This window comes from Lissotriton helveticus, chromosome 2_1, assembly GCF_964261635.1.
Source record: "Lissotriton helveticus chromosome 2_1, aLisHel1.1, whole genome shotgun sequence".
Taxonomy (NCBI): Eukaryota; Metazoa; Chordata; class Amphibia; order Caudata; family Salamandridae; genus Lissotriton; species Lissotriton helveticus.
In genome coordinates this window covers 1373627391-1373645172 of record NC_136059.1, presented here as the reverse complement: position 1 = coordinate 1373645172, position 17782 = coordinate 1373627391, and positions in this window count along the sequence as shown.

The following is a 17782-nucleotide window of genomic DNA, read 5'->3' as shown; positions in this document are numbered from 1 at the left end:
TTCTTTATAGCGAAGGCCAATGGGGACCTAAGGGCTTGTGTGGACTATCGCGTTCTGAATAAAAACACCGTCCGGAACCGTTATCCTCTCCCCCTCATTTCTGTTGTGCTTGACCAGGTGAGGGAAGCAAAAATCTATACCCGTTTGGACTTGCGGGGGGCTTATCATCTGGTCACGGTACGCGAGGGGGATGAATGGAAGACGGCGTTCAAGACGCGATTTGGCCTCTATGAGTATATGGTGATGCCCTTTGGGCTTTGTAATGCCCCGGCGGCGTTCCAATTTTCCATTAATGATGTGCTAAAGGACTATTTGGATCGCTTTGTGGTAGTGTATATCGATGATATACTGATATACTCTCAGATGGAATCCTGTCATGCCAAACAAGTGGGTGCGGTTTTGGACAAGCTGAGGGAACAACGGTTGTACGTGAAATTGAGTAAATGCGAGTTTGGGGTTCATGAGGTGGAGTTTCTGGGAGTGAATCTCAGCTCGCAGGGATTACAGATGTCGGATCGGAAGGTCCAGGCAGTGCAGGAGTGGCCAATCCCTAAGAACGTGCGGGAGGTGCAAAGCTTTTTGGGGTTTGCTAACTATTATCGCCGTTTCATTGATCAGTTCTCGAAAAGGCTGTCCCAATCACTAGGTTGTTGAGGAAGGGGGTGTAATTCGCATGGAATGAAGAAGCTGACGGGGCTTTCCAGGCTTTAAAGAAGGCTTTTGTTACGGCTCCCGTGTTAGCACACCCTGTTTTGGAAAATCCCTTTGTAGTGGAAGCAGATGCTTCAGATGAAGCGATAGGGGCAGTGTTGTCTCAGAGGAATTCGCTCACAGGACAGCTTCATCCCGTGGCATATTTATCAATGAAATTGAGCCCTGCTGAGTTCAACTACACTATTGCAGAAAAAGAACTGCTGGCCATCAAACGTGCTTTCCAAGAGTGGAGGCAATATCTGTGGGGCGCCTGTCACGCGGTAACTGTATACACAGACCATAGAAACCTCCAGTACATGACTTCGGCCAGGCATCTGACACAAAGACAGATGAGGTGGATGCTTTTCTTTGCTGAGTACAACTTTGTGGTGACCTTTAGACCTGGCATAGACAATAGGAAGGCAGACGCCCTGTCCAGACAAGTTGTGCCAGAAGTACCGCAGGAAGAAGTCCTACAAGCCATTATCCCTGCTGCTAAGGTATTGTGTGTGGTTCGTGCTGAGAGGTTCCTGGACGAGGTACAGCATGCACGATCGTTGTAGGCCTGGGAGAATTGGGCTCGTAAAAATACGGGGAGGTCTGTAAGAAAAGGTCTGCCGTTCCAGGGTGAATGTTTGTACCTACCCACAGTTGAGATACGGAAGAAAGCTTTTGATTGGTGCCATATAGCTCCAATGGCTGGGCACCCTGGTATAGCTAAAACATTGAGACTGCTTCGAAGATACTTTTGGTGGGATACGTTGGTCAAGGATGCCTCCTTGTGGGTTAAGGGCTGTGAGGAGTGTGCAAGAGCGAAAGGGGAGAATACAAAGAAAAAAGGGCAGCTGATGCCCATGCCCACGCCCGCTCGACCATGGCAGAACATTAGCCTGGATTTTATTACGGGCTTGCCTGAGGAACAAGGGTGCTCAGCTATTCTGGTGGTCGTTGACAATTTGACAAAAATGGGTCATTTTATACCATGTAAAAATCTTCCGACAGCAGGGCAAACAGCTCAATTACTGGCTTCCCAGGTCATACGGTTACATGGTATTCCCAGGGTGATAGTGTCCGACAGAGGGCCTCAATTCGTTACTCGTTTCTGGAGGATGTGGTGTAAGGCTCTAGGGATTGATTCGGCTCTCTCAACCAGCTTCCACCCTCAGACCGATGGGCAGACGGAGAGGCTAAATCAAACCCTGAAAAAATATCTAAGGTGTTATTCCACAGAAGCACAGGAATCCTGGGTGAACCTGTTATGGATGGCTGAGTTGGCATACAACAACGCTTGGCATAGTTCAACCGGCATGTCCCCTTTTAAGGCTAATTACGGATACGATGTCAACACCCTGCCTATTACTTTCCCCTCTGAAGTAGGCGATCAGCCCACTGTTCTGGCTCGTATGCGGACATTAAGAAGAGTACATAGGGAAGCGCAGAAACACTTGCTGAAGGCCAAAGAAGTATACAAAAGATGGAGGACAGGCACAGGATACCAGGTCCTCGGTTTCAGGTGGGGGACAAGGTGTGGCTCTCCACTAAGTACATCCGCTTCAAGTTGAGAAGCATATTCCATCCTCGATTCATTGGTCCTTATCAGATAGTGAAACAAATCAACCCTGTGGCTTACAAACTGCGGTTACCTGGCTCCTTGAGAATACATCCGGTGTTTCATGTCCATTTACTGAAGAGGGCTCTCACCTCCCAGAGGAGGGCGCCTCCGCCGGTGGAGCAGGAGGGTGGTCCTGAGTATGAGGTACGGTCCGTTCGTGACGCCAAGCTGCGCAGAGGTGTGCTGTGGTATCTGATCTCCTGGAAAGGATATTCTAGTGAGGACGATTCCTGGGAACCGTGGAACAATGTTCATGCTCCTAGGGCGGTTGCTTTGTTCCATCGGAGATGCCCGTCTAAACCTGGTCCTAGGAGGCGCTTGGGAGGAGGGCGTACTGTCAGGACTTAGCCCTCGCGCCTGCTCAATGAACTACATTCCCCAGCAATCACGGGCCGGGAACTACAACTCCCATGAACCTTTGCGGCCCTCGCGATTTAGCGCTGGTGGGCGGGTTGCTCGGTGCTAGTGATTCTTTTCGTCCCCGCGGGAGCGGCTGCTCTCGAATCCTGTGCTCCTTCCCCGGACATTGTTCGGTTAGGGGATTTCGATCGCGCTGGTGATCCTGATGTGGTATAGTACAGCGATCGTTTCATTCTTGCTTGACATTCTGATTCTTAGGAGCGCCGTGCGCTCACCTTTGGAGGCAAAGCGAGTCGCTGTAGACTCAAACTGCACTGGTATGTTTTTGGATACTTAACGTCCCTGGCTAGGGCGGAACTGGTGTTTGTTTGCTTCACCATTCACGTGGCTTGGTCCTACAAGTGGCGGAATGAAGGGGGAAGACAACCTCCTCATTGCCGTCATGAATTCATGATGTTCATATGTCCTTTTTGATTTGGATTACAATTCCCAAAGCGGGTGGCAGTGGCTTTGTGGCTACACCTCACCGTGTTTGGTTGGGTTCGATATGTGGAGGTTTAGATGCCTTTCTTCGATTTCAATGCAGTAATTGTTATCATATAGATGGAATAAGCCTCTGCAGCTTTTTTCTTTCTTTACTTACATTCCTGACCTGCTGGATATTAGAAGCAGTATACTGTGCAAGTCTTCATTGGCAGTAGGATTTACGTTTGGAAGAGTGTTACCACTCTGGGGGGTATGTGAAGTCAATTGAACCTCTAGATGAATGTGCAGGGTGTTGTCATATTCGTATGTGTTAACTGTGTCCCTTGTGTCATATAGGTATAGGAGGAAGGGATGAAGGCCGTCGTGCGAAGAATGTTTCTTACTTAATGCAGGTGATGATCCTTTTTAGTGAGACCTTACTGAGAGTAGCCATAGGAAGTATACTAACCAGTTCTTTTGTTTTGAAGCTTCCTTTCCCTGCTGTCCCCTCCTTTCCTTCCTTGGGTTTTCCCCGTTTTCGGTGTTTTTCCCTCACCGTATCGCTCAAACACCCTGTGTATGTACAGGCGGGGTGTTTGGGAGGTCCGGAGGTGGAGCTTATTGCTGCAAACGAATCCTGCAGAGTGCTGATCCTGACAGACTGTATAGTCCTCAAGCTTGGCCAACTCAAACTCCATGGCTCCACTTGCAGAACCAGCCAAAGAAATTATATAGGATGGATCAAAGATGCAAAGCAGGGAAACTGAAGAAAAATCAAAATGGTCTTTGATGTGGATGGCAGTGTACCCCAAATTACGTAGGAACTGCATAAACGCAAGTCCTATCCTCACTGCTGATCACCAATGTTAGAAATTGGATCTCCAGTTGGTTGAGATTTGCACTCTGCAAGAAGGGACCTCAATCCTAGTCAGGGTAAGTCACAACACAACCTAAATTATCCTGTGCTCACCCTCTGGTAGCTTGTCGCAGAGCAGGCAGGCTCACAGTCAAAGTCAAAGTTCGGGCCGACCATGACGGCAAGCCGGCTGGCTTCATGACCCACACAGGCCCTGGTGAACAAAGTACCTTTCCTGGTCGCAAGCAGCAAGATGCGTTGATCTTCTCCACACAGTCAGAGCGATGCGTCAGTTCCAAAGACCGGTGTTGAAGTCCAGAGGCATCGAGCAATGCGCCAGTTTCTGCCAGACAGTTGAGGGGATGCGTCAGGCCCCGTGGACCCCATCCTCCAGGGCAAAATTAAATTAAAAAGGGAGAGAAAGAGCCCGTTGCTCCCCTCCCTGAGCCTTATTAGGCCCAGGGAACCTGATCCCATGGGGTCAAATTGAATTACAACCCATCTCCGGGGTTCGTATTTTATTTAAAAAAGGGAGGGTGTTATGTGGCCCCCCTGCCTGAGCATTCTTTGGCCCGTGAACCCCATCCTCTGGGGCTAAATTCAATTAAAGAGGGAGCGGGAGGCCCCACAACCCTCCTCCTGAGCCTCATCAGGCCCTAGGGACTTCATCCCTGGATCCAAATTAAATTAAATAAGGAGACAGGCCATTGGGACTCCTCCCCGAGCCTTAACAGCCCCTGAGCCTCCATCCCGGGGACAAATACAACAAAAAAGAGGTGAGGGGCCTCATTCCCCAGGGCTGTATTGTATTTAAAACGGAAGGAGGATCCTATCCCCCAGAGTCTCTTTTTACAATAGGTGGGTGCCCCGGTGCAGAGTGGTCTGATTGGCCCACAGAGCTTTTTTCTCCTTGGGCCTTCTCACTCCTGTGGGAGTCAGGCTCCTGTGGGAGCGAGCACTCTGATTGGCTGCCAGCAACAGGAACAAAATATATTTTTGTGGGTCCCACTCCTTGTAAAGTGGCCAGGGTATCCTCCGTCCTCGACAAGTTCCTCTCCAATTGCCTCCTCAGTACACCCACCCTAGAACAACATTCCCCATGGGTCACCACCTTCAGAGCTTTCCATTTATTCCTCTGCAAGCAGTAGACACCCAATTGTCTTTAAACTAGGCCGTCATCACCTCTCTCAACTTTCCCAAAAATATTTAGTACCTCCGGATGTAAACACCACAGAGGGACCCGCGCGTTAACATTCTGAGGTCCCCACTCTAGGAGCACCGGTGCATGGTTGGAGAGGTATCGTCCCAACAGTTGTGTATGCAGTGCCATTAACGCCTGCCTTGAGAGCAGAAACAGATCTAATCTACTATAAACTGTATGAGCAGGGGTATAGCAAGTTTTCCCTCCACCATCTGGATGTATGGTGCGCCACGTATCTGTATAACCCATCCTGCCCATGATCCCCCCGAACACGGCCGGCGTGTTCGGTTAACAGGGTAGTCGGGAGGTGTCTATCCAATGAGCTCTCCAAGACACAATTAGAATCCCCCACCAACACCATGGGGGTCCCCACATAAAGGCAGTAGAAGAGTCTCCGTAAGCAGATAGACATCGCCATCATCGGCATTTGGGGCATAGATATTCACGAGACAGACTTCTTGACCATCTAACTCCCCTTGAACCAGGACATATCTCCCCTCAACATCAGTCTCTCTGCTCAGGATTCTGACCGGCACCTGATGGTCTGCCACACAACAACTCCCCGGGCATAGGTGGAGTAAGTCACGGAAAACATCTGCCCTCTCCATTTATTATAGTGCTTGGAAACCTCTGATTCTGTTAACTATGTTTCCTGCAGCATAGCTATATGAATGCCGTGTCTACGAAGGTAAGTGTGCACCCTGTATCTCTTTACAAAGGAGTTCAGGCCCCGTACATTACATGTTACAATTTAAAACTGAGTCATCCAGCAACGGGGAGAGGATTTAGCCAGACGGATTAGAGCTGTCTATTTCAAATCTAGAGAATCGGTTCGAGTCTCCGCAATGACCCTCAACATCCTGTGATTCTGGGCATATCACTTAATCTCTCTGTGCCTAACAAAAATGAATGTGTCCTTGTGTAACGTAACTGGTGCTCATGTAAAGCGCTCTGAAACTTTCGGGTCAAGTTAACCCTATATAAAAATTTTAAAAAATAACCTGTAATCACGCACAGATTTATCACATGTGCCCCACCAATGCTGCCAACAAAAATATCCCTGAGGATAACGCATCCCACCCACCTCCCGGGTAAACATCACTATAACAAATCGTGCCTCCCCAATCATATGACCAAACCCCAACTGTAATCTAAAACCCAAAATAAGACAGGTTATAAGCAATCTCCAATCACAAAAACTGACTCACAGGCTGAATCACCACCAAGCAGTACACCTATAAATCACACAGCAGGCAACCAAAAACCTAGACTGTGCTGGGTAGAGGGAAGCCCCGGCACAGCACCAGAGGTGCGTTGCTAGAGTCTACCCTTCTCCTTACCCTTGCAAGCATGCAGCACTGAGTCAAGTCTCACTCACGCAAGCTCACAGTATAGGGAAATGGAAAAAGGGGAGCAGGATAAACAGGGGAGTAGTGAAAGGGGGCCCACCTATGCTGCAGTTCCGTGCCCCTCCCACACCAGTGTGTGAGCTGCTGAGCTCCTGTAGATTCTGCAATCATGCTGGATCAATGTGGGGGCAGTCAATTGTTCTCATTGTCTGATGTCCGGCACTGCAGATCCAAAGAGCCATCTGGGAGGAACAGGAAGATGTACTGTTTTGCTTCCCTCGCCTGTCCGACCTATGCGGGCACTGCACACCCAGGGACTGAACAGCCACCCCGCTCAAGGGTGGAGGATGTCCTTCACGCCCGTACCCACAGCCAGTCCCACACCGCCTTGGGTGTAGTGAAAAAGTGGGTGCACATCAAGGAATACAGCTTTAATCTTCACCCGTACAGCCACGCTTCAGACCTCGATAGCCGCAAGGGTTTGTGCTTCGGTGCGGTACGAACGTGTCCCAACGCCCCCCCACCCCGTGGCAGACCGCCACATCCAAGGAGTGTGCTCCAGAGGGGGGACAGGCGAGATAAAACTGGCGGGATAAGGTGGCGCGAGAAGAGGGCGAACTGCTCACTTCCCCAACTGATCCATGCTCAGCTCCGTGGGGCACATTGTCCCCACCATTGCATCAACCATGGAGGATGGCAAAAATCCACAGACTATGTTGTATTCATGCCCAGCATAAGTCATCCAGTCTGACACGGGGCAGGCGCTCACCACATCAACGCGCCACCTGGTCCCCCTGTGTCTCTGACTGAGAAAATAGAACCCAGGCAATTCCCTACCTCCTTGATGCATACCGGATGTAGACACAGTCCGAGGTTCCGCTCACAGCAGGAAGGCCCAGCCAGGCCCAGTGACTCTACAGAGCAGTCCATGGCGTGACCTGGTACCAGGGATGTCCAAGTCGTTGGGGCTGTTGCTGTGCCCTCCTAATGGGCAACCCCTTAGTGTGTTATTATATCCTCAACACAGGGTCGGGTAGCACTCCTTTGCCCCAGGCACCCTGATGGTCAAGAATGTGGCCGCTAATCGCAACACACGGAGGGCCCACAGCAGAGGGCAGACCCCCACACCGGGGAATGAAAAGTGAAGAGCCCTCTGAGTCCCTTTTGCTATATCTTGAAAGGATTTTTTACTACGTATAAAATGTAACAGACTGATATGCATAGGTGGGTGACGAATATATGACGTTGCAACGCATACATTTACAATGCATGCCTTTACAATACAGTTTTTACATTGCAACATCCTTTACAATGAATTATTTTACATAGCATGCCATTACATCACATTTTCAGAAACTACCTTTACAACACATTCCATTTCATCGCATTATACCTTTACAACGCATACCATTACAATGCATACCATTAAATTGCATTTAAGGTAAGTGTTGGATAGTATAGGGGTATAAAATTACTATTCTAACTCCAGTGAGTGCAACAGTAGGGTAAGTGTCGGATAGTGTAAGGGTACTATGGGTTGTAATGGTATGTGTTGTAATGACTTGCGATGTAATTCCTGCGTTGTAGCGACATGCATTGTAATGACATGCATTGTAGTGACATGCAATGTAATGGCTGCATTGTAATCACATGCTATGTAAAGAATGTTGCCATGAAATGACTGCTATGTAAAGGTAGTGCGATGTAATGACTGTGTTGTAAAGGTTGTTTCCCGTAGGGGACAGTGGAATGCAGACCCAATGGAGGGGAGACCAAGATCCAGAAGATGCATGGGAGGTGATTGTGCCACATTGACCCAGGAACACAGGTAACAAACCTCTTTTAGGCGTCCACTTGAAACAGAGTACTGATCATACAGTTAATTGCTATCCATTTGTACCAACTACAGATTAGTGGAACTAGGGACAGGGTGAGGGAGTCAGTGGGAAACGAGTGTACAACTACTATTAGGTTGGTAGTGGTATAACTATGAATTTCAGTCACAAGTAGACTGGTGTTTGCAACAAGCACTGGTAAAGCCAATATGTGTCGCCTTTGGGACCCACTGGTTTTGTCAAGGACTTTTGAAGATACTGTGCAGAGTCAGGGAAACGATGCTGTGCAGCATCGTCATTTTTTTTTAAAGTAAAGAGAAGCGGTGATGTGTGCGCTTGCATCTCAATACAAGAGGGCCAGCAAAATGACGCAGACACCATTTCCTTTTCTTTATTTAGCGGACCAGGATGGCAAACTAAGCTAGACTAAATAAGTAATGGCAAAGTCGATATGCCCAGCCTTTTTTATCAGTGCTAGTATTCTTCATAAAAAATATTGGGGCAGATTTATGAAGGCCTTGCGCCGCCGGTGCGTCATTTTTAACATGGGAAAAAGTGACGCACCGGCGGCGCAAGGCCTTCATAAATCTGCCCCATTGTGTTTTTTGGATAGGTGAGAGGGTGGATTGGTCAATCACTCATGCTCTCACAGCCACATTCATCAATCCATGCAGATTTAAATGTGTGCACTCGCTGTGTTCCTTATTACACTTATTGGACAAAATAAGAGATCGCATTGACTTCTAAGGTGTGCAGATGGCTTTTTCTCAGAAAATAAGTGATCAGAATTTCTCTACTATGTTTGAATCAAGTACATAATTAAAGTAAACATTAACAAAGATCATCGTTTTGTATCCTGTGTATTAAAATTATTTTACTATGAGCTTTCACTTATCAACGGGACTGTGCGTGCCCTAATCAGCTTCAGCCTCCCCATCCTGAATAATAGTAGATATACCACATCGGGAACAGCCCGCTGCTGCTGGAAAAATATCCCAGAGAAAGTTCAGGTTACCACCCTCTCCAAGCATCGTCCCAAACCCTGCCCCATCTCCCCAATCATGGCAATATAGCAAGAATAGTGACACAAGCTAGCTGGCACATAGAAGACCTCATGATGACAAAACAACGCTGCAAACAGCTGGAACAGTGTTTCCCAAACTGTGGGTTCTGACCCACTGGTGAGTCATGAGATGATTTTTGATGGTTCGCAAAAGTCAAAGCAATAAATAAAGAGGCCTTTAAATTCTGCATTTAGGAGGAGGAGCTTGGCGGGCATCCGAGATGGCCGCTTGAGCACAGCGCTCTCCGGACCCTCGCCGCTCCCGGCATTTTATCCTGACTGAATCCTGATTTCTTGCAAGAATCCGTGTGGAGGACGTTTGGCTGATCAGCCTGGCACCTTTCAGAAATTGATTTGGATCTCTTATTCCTGAGATATGATGGTCTGAACTTTTGGGCTCCGCCCTTGAGGTGCGCCCGGGACGGGGTGCGGTTCTGTAGCCGTCCTGGAATTGAACAACAACGGCAGGAGATCTGGCCTTGTGGGTCCCCCTTCCTAAGTTTCGGTTTCGATTCTGTTCCGACTTGGGCCACGGGTGTGACTATCGAGTTGCGGCTGAGACCTGGAGGCAGATCGGCTGTTGGGTTTTCCTGCGGACTATTTGCTGGCTTGGCGACCTCTACCCGAGTTGTGCCCCTCATTTTTGTGTACTTTTGATCCTGTGCTTTGGGTGTCGGGCCCGTCGACCCTGGTGGCTTGTCCTGTGACGCATCTTCAAAATGGCGGGCAGAGGGGACAGAGAGACGCGCAAGACGAAAGCACCTCTGCGCGGAGCTCCGGTTCAATCAAATGTCATGGACCGCTATACTCATTCTAAGGGGTCCCCCGGAGCTGCCCTGCCTGGTTCTAGTACAGCGTCCGAACGAGTTTTGGAAGAGTCGGCGGAGCCCTCCCTACAGGACATCATGGGCGCCATCTCGGGCGTGAGGGAATCCATCGGCCTACATTACGAGGCCTTGGCCCATAAACTTGACACCGTGGCTATTGAGGTTAATCTTATTCGTGCTGATCTCGGCAAGACGAATGAGAGGGTGCAATCATTGGACATTAAATCGTCCAGCCTCACGAAGGACGTCTCGGAGCTCCAGACAGAAGTCGGAAATCTCCGTCGGGTGAACGACTTCATGACCCGACGCCTGGAGGATTTTGAAAATAGGGCACGTCGCTGCAATGTTCGCCTGGTTGGTGTACCGGAGAACCCTGAACCCCACTCGGTGGATCTCCTGGTTGAGGATCTGGTCTTGAACCATCTTGCCCCTTCCGGCCTTACGAAGTTCTTCACGGTGGAACGCGCACATCGTGTTCCAGGGGGCAAAGTTCGGCCGGGAGCCCCGCCGAGACCCATTGTAGCGAAGCTTTTTCATTATCGAGACCGGGACGCTATCCTGCAGGCCTCGCGGGTGAAGGGCCCGGTGGCCTTTGAGAATGCTACGGTGAACTTTTACCCGGACTTTTCCCAACAAGTTCAGAGACAACGGATGGAGTTTCGTGGGGCCAAGAAACGTCTTCGGGATCGGGGCTTACGCTATGCTATGCTCTATCCCACCAGACTTCGGGTCGAGTACAATGAGCGTACCCTTTTCTTTGATCGCCCAGATGCTGTTAATGACTGGCTGGACTCCTTGCCTGACCGTACTCCTGAGACTGAATCCGCCGCTCACCCTGGTGGTGCCGAAGGTGGTGTGGAGATCTGACTGTTTGGCTCACATGTTTTATTTTGAATACATTTTCAGGATTGTTGACCGGCGTTCCTCTGCATTGTGATTATTTTATCTTTCTTTTGTTAATTTTCGTTCTTGATGTTTGTCAGGGGCGGGTGGAACGGAGACCTTTCCTCCTCCGGGGTCTTTGTGTAGACTAGGGGTTATGGGGCGACAGGCACACTGCAGGTTGGGGTGGCTCTTTAGCTTTTTGCAGGGGTGCAGGGTGGGGGGTGTTTCCTTTCAGTTTGGGGGAGGGGGGCTGGGAAGTTCTTTCTTTTTTGTGTGTTGTTTTCAAGGCGAATTGCTCCTGTATCTGCTGCTGTTTCTGGTGTCTTGCTCGTGGATGAGGGGTCTTGGCTCGGGTGGATGGGATGGGGGGTAGAGGGTTGAAATTTGTTTCCTGGAACGTTAATGGCCTGGGAGATCGTATTAAGCGCAGTGTGGTCTTGAATTGTATACGACGTTTGTCGCCAGACATTGTTTTTATGCAGGAAACCCATTTGATTGGTAATGTTTGTAATGCAATGAATAGATGGGGCTACCGCCTTGTGGCGCACTCGGGGTTTACCTCCGGATCTAGGGGTGTGGGTATCCTTGTTCGAACCTCCCTCCCCCTGGCAATTGACGAGGTGATTCAAGATGACCGTGGGAGATATACTGTCTTGGTGGGTAGATATGAGGGCCGCACCCTATCTCTCTTTAATGTGTATGTTCCCCCGGGTTTACAGACTTCTACTTTCACTGATCTGGGCCGTGTTTTGTTAGATCTCCCTGAAAGTACTCTCTTCCTGGCCGGTGATTTTAATTCGGTGCTTTCCGGCCTTCACGATCGCCATCCCCCTAGGGATACTCCGCAGGCTCAGCAGTGGTTGGGTGGGTTTCTGGATACCTTTGGCCTTGTGGACTGCTGGCGACTTTTGCATCCCACACAGCTCCAATACACTTTCCATTCTGGGGCTCATGGCAGTCTGTCTCGGCTGGATTATTTCCTGATGCCCGCGGCCCAGTTGTCGGCGGTTCGTGAGATTTTGCATTTGCCAAGGGGTATTTCTGACCACTCGCCGCTCTGGCTTCGTTTCGAGGTTGGGGTGGAGGCAGCGGGCCGAGTGGCTCCAATTAACCCATGGTATCTTTCCTCCCCTGAGACTCGTACCCTCTTGCTCAAGTCCATGGATGCATATTTCCTGGAAAACGAGGGGTCGGTCCCTTCGGCTGTGTCCCTGTGGGAAGCCTTTAAAACTGTGATTCGTGGACAGGCCCTTTCCTTGATTGTTGAAGCCAAGAAAGCCGGGAGGAGGGAGGTGGTGGACCTTGAGGGGGAGATCTCTGCTTTGGAGGACGAGTTGGAATTTGGTGTCACGCCTGAGAAACTCCATGCCCTGGGTCTAAAACAGTTTGCATATAAATCCCTGGTCACTGACGCTGCAAAGGTGATGTTTCGTGAGCAACAAGGCAGATTGTACGATGTGGGTGATAAGGCGGGTAAACTCCTAGCGTGGTTGGACAAGAAAGAAAGAGTTAATCGTGTGGTGCCTGTGATTAAGTCTGCGAGTGGTGAGAATGTGATTGATCCGACTGCCATTGTTGATCGTTTTGCGGAATATTTCCGTGTTGTATATGCTCCCGTGTCTGTTAGGGACGTGGCTGACTCCCGCTTACTCTTGCGCGATATCACTTTGCCCTGTGTCACCGACCTGGACCGTATTGCTTTGGACTCCCCTTTTACGAATGATGAGATAGCGACTGCTATCCGTTCGCTCCGTTCGGGCAAAGCGTTGGGCCCGAACGGGTTGCCTATTGAGTTGTACAAGTTACGCCCCGATAAGATGGCGCCGTATCTTCGCGCCATGTTTCTAGAATCTCGTGAACGTAACATCCTTCCCTATGATCAGCGTCTGGCGACAATTGTCGTCATCCCTAAAGATGGTAAACCACGTGACCTCTGTTCCTCATATAGACCCATATCCCTGTTAAATGTTGAACCCAAGGTTTTGGCAAAACTTTTGGCGACCCGTCTCCTTTCGGTTCTCGGGGATTTGGTCCATCCGGATCAGTCTGGCTTTATCCCGCATCGCAACACTGCTTTGAATCTGCGACGCCTTCACGGCGTGATGGCGAGGGCGGGGCTTCTGACTGAACCGGCCATTTTGGCGTCCCTGGATGCCTCTATGGCCTTTGATACTGTGGAGTGGCCCTATCTATGGGCGACTCTTGAGAAATTTGGATTCGGGTGCGAGTTTATTAGCTGGATTCAGTTGTTGTACGCGGAACCTCTGGCATAAGTTGTGGTAAACGGTAGAGTGTCGGCTCCCTTCTCCTTGGGCAGGGGTACCCGTCAGGGTTGCCCCCTGTCCCCGTTGTTGTTTGCGCTCGCTCTTGAACCATTAGCGGCCTGGCTCCGGTGGGAACCGTCCCTTAAAGGGATTCGCTGGGCCCCGGACTTCGAAGACCGCGTCTCGCTTTATGCGGACGACATCCTTTTGTACCTTACTTCCCCTCGCAAGTCCTTAACTGTTTTATTTGACGTTCTTGTGTCCTTTGGCGCTAACTCAGGCCTCGTCATCAATTGGACTAAATCCTGTGTGTATGTTTTATCTGGTGTCTTGCCTCCGTTGCCGAGCAGACTTCCTCTTCAGGTGGCCAGGGATGGCTTCAAATACTTGGGGGTTTTTGTTACCCTGGACTCGTCCCTTCGTTTTGATCGTAATCTCCTTCCCCCGTTGCTTAGGCTACGTTTGGACGTTGCCCGTTGGCGCAAACTTCCCCTGTCTCCCCTGGGTCGGGCGGCCCTGTTTAAGATGATGTCATTGCCGCGGTTTCTCTATGCTCTCCAGAATTATTATGACCCTATCCCTAAGTCCTATTTTCGGGAGATTGAGAGCCTTCAGAGGCAGCTTATTTGGGATGGGCGTCCGCGCATTGCTCTCGCGAAACTTTCCATCCCGTGGTATGATGGGGGCATGGCGCTCCCCGACATTAAGAGATATTACTGGGCTTCCCATCTGTCCGCTATCAATCACGCTATGTTTTCGCCCGGTCGTAATCCGGCGTTTGAAATGGATAAACTTCAGCTTCCGGGAGGTGACTTTAACAGAGTGCTTTATTCTCGCTCCGCTGGGCGCCATCTTGCGGGACCTACATTGACTGCTTTGACGGTGTGGCGTGCCGCGAATGTGAGCTTGGGCTGGGAGGATCGCTTGACGTTGGCGACGCCGCTTTATGCTTCAGAACGTCTGGGCGGTCTTTGGTCTTCCAAGGGTTTCGACCGTTGGGACATGATTGGGATTTCTAAGGTGGGGGATGTGTACTCTAAGGGTTCTGTGCGTTCGTTTCAGGCCCTCCAGGCTGACTATGGCCTGAGTGGTCGGGAATTCTTTCGTTATTTACAGCTCAGGCACGCCCTGGCTTCGGTGTTTGCTCCTGGTGAGATTCCGCCTGACTCTTCCCCCCTTGAGGACCGTATCCTTGATGAACATCTTCCTGATAGCACTATCTCCCTGATCTATAAAAAGTTGATTAACAATCGGACCGACTTATTGGCCCGACTTCGGGAATTGTGGATGGGAGATGGGTTAGAACTTGATGATGAGGATTGGCAATCAGCCCTCTCCTCCCCGAAGGAGGTGGCTATTCCGGCTCGTCTCCGTCTGGTCCAATTGAAGATCCTTCATCGGGTGTACGTGACGGGACCGCGACTGGTGGTGATGGGCTTTTCCTCCGATGGATTGTGTAAGCGTGGGTGTGGTTTACGTGCTACTTTCCTGCATATTCTTTGGGAGTGCCCGATGGTGGCTGCTTATTGGGCGGCCGTGCTTGAAGTGATGGCTGTGGTGACAGGTGTGTCCTTGCGTCCGGAACCTCGTCGATGTCTTTTGAATGTTTGGGAGCCCACGGACTACTCGGTGGCACAGACTAGATGGGCCACCCTGGGCAATATGGTTGCAAAGCGAGATATTGCACAACTCTGGGGGGCCTCCAGGCCCCCTGACCTCTCGAAATGGGAGGATAACATGGATTGGTCCATGTTCCGTGAGAAAACTGTCTATGTGGCCAGGGGCAGACCCGGGGCATGGGTGAAGGTGTGGGGTCAATGGAACGACTACCGTGGCGACATTTGTACTCCTCCCCTTGTGGGCACTATCGAGCTTGCCCTGTCTCCTTAGGCAAGCGTTCTTGGAACCTTTCATATAGGGGTTGTGCTGGTGTCTCCGGCCCTCCCCCCCTCCTTTTTGTACTGACTTCTGTGTCCCTCCCCCCCCCCCCGAGCTCCTCAGTGCTTAGAGTTTTGCTACTGTACTTCTGTTGCTGTCCCCCCCCTTACGTCCATTGAGCTGACCTTCAGTAATACACTTTCGCCTTTTTGTGTGTGTTTGTTCTTTCATATAAATAAAATCTGTTTTTGTCCTGTAAATAGTGATGAGTATTGCATTGTTGATTGACTTTTACCTCTGCGGGCATATATGATATGTGTCTACTCCTCTTTGGCGGCCGGCCCGTGTGGTTGTAGGCCCATCCTTGTACTTTTTTGCTTACTCAAATAAAGGTTTTTAAAAAAAAAAAAAAAAAAAAAAAAATTCAGCATTTATCTGGTCACATTTGCTGTGCTTCAAAGACAGAGGTCAAATGTTAGGCAATGTCTTCTGAAAAATTGTTGATTATGTTTTTCAACATGAGAATCTGCCTTTACAAACTCCTCTCACTGTGCAGTCAAAGAAAGAAAAGTAAAGTGAATTGAGTGATAATCTTGCTGGGGTACAGGGAGTGGGAAGGAAGGGTTGCAGGATGTCCTTTTTGTAATAGACAACAAAATGTTATTCCTATAAAGGAACTGTACACATGCAGTAGTTTGGAAAGCAAAAATTAAGCACAGTTTTTTGTAATTCTGAAGTGTGATGTAAACAAAGATTTTAAAAGGATCAAAACAAATCAATATACTTTACTTGTTGGTGCACAAATGATAAATATTCACAGAAACCTGATTTCCACACCGTATCCTTTGTGTGCAATATAGTTATATCTGTAAAATGGGATGCCTTTTTTCAAATTTGGTGGCCATTCCAATGGACAATGCACGGTCTGTAAATGACAGTGCTACTACATAATGCTTTAGTTACATTTAAAAAAATCGCCCACTTCATGTTCTATAAAGCTAAATGGGTTGCAAAAGTGTGTAATTCTAAAAATTGGGTTGGGGTTCAAAAAAGTTTGGGAAGCACTGAAATAGAGGGCAAGTGGAGAATGTGCCAAGATGTCATAGGCAAGGACATCTTCAAAGCTACCCAGAGATGCAGTGGCATAACATTAGCTCCAGTGGTGCAGGGCATCCATGGGGCTCCCTCCATCACTGTGCCTGGGCAGCAGGTCCCTGCCTGAGAGCTCCTGACTGGCTCAGGTGGGCCCCTGTATGTACTTTGCAAGGGAGTGGCCCTCATGTTTCGTTACGCCACTGATGAGATGCTACCACCAACAAATTTGGCACACCAAGTGCACAATACTAGCTGACAGTGCTTAATTTGAGCCGGTGTTTTCCGGAGCTCGGCACCAGCATTTAATTGTTGACACCAGTGCTTGTTGCAGTCTGCCACAAGGTGGAGCTGCCTGGGTAATTTAAAGATGACCACCACAATAGATGATTTGTAATTCAATATACATAAAAAACATAGTAATACCTGCCACCCAATCCATTCTTATAGCGTTGGGGGTCTGAAATGGTCTGAATCGCCACATTTGTAGGAGTGTAATGGTTAGTAGTTGTGTTGTTACTATCATTGGCAGCCTGGCAGGGGCAATGTGTGGTGCAAGATGTAGTGGCCTCCTGATGAGAGCCCTGGCACTTATTATTTTTCTTACAATTTAAGCACCAAAGTAGAATGCATCGATGAAGCCAGCAACATCAGCAAGAAAATCTTCATTGTCAAAGAATTCACTACGTCTACAGCCACATCCATCAGCATAACCCCCTCAAAAGACCTCTGCGACAAGCTCTCAGAATTCTTCTGCAACAAAATCACAGACATATATGGCAACTTCGACCCTCTATCGCACCTCATTGACCTTGCAACAAGTCTTCCTATCTCCGACAAGGAACAGATCCTTTTCACTTGTCCTGCCATCAACACAAATGAGAATACAGCCACCCTGAAGTCCATCCACTCAAGGCACTCGTCAGACCTTTCCCCATCATGCTTTCAACGAAGGACTCCCCCCATTACCAAAGTGTCCACTCCCAGCCCAGTAGCGGCCCGTGCAGGTAAGTGTGGTGGGGCGAGGCGGGGGTGATGGGGTGAAAGTGACAAACAACATGATAGGGAATGTAAACTAACTAAATAAAACCACTTACCTTTCGCTCGAGGCATCGGGACTCCAGATGAGTTCTGTAGTGATTTTGCCCCTACAAATAGCATATTTGTTGTTTTTGTGTGATGAAAACCCACTGTTCTGTATATTTTATGCACGTAGAATATGGTTCATTGTTGTGATCATGTCCTGTTGTTGTACCTTCAGAGGCCTAGTCATATTGCTGTCTTGTGCATCCTTTTCAGGCATGTGTGGATCTGTGGGACCTAGGAAAGACACTCAAATTCAAGATGTCAGCACTGCCTGATGCTGGCAAATTAATCATTTGACAACATTTTCTGATGAGGT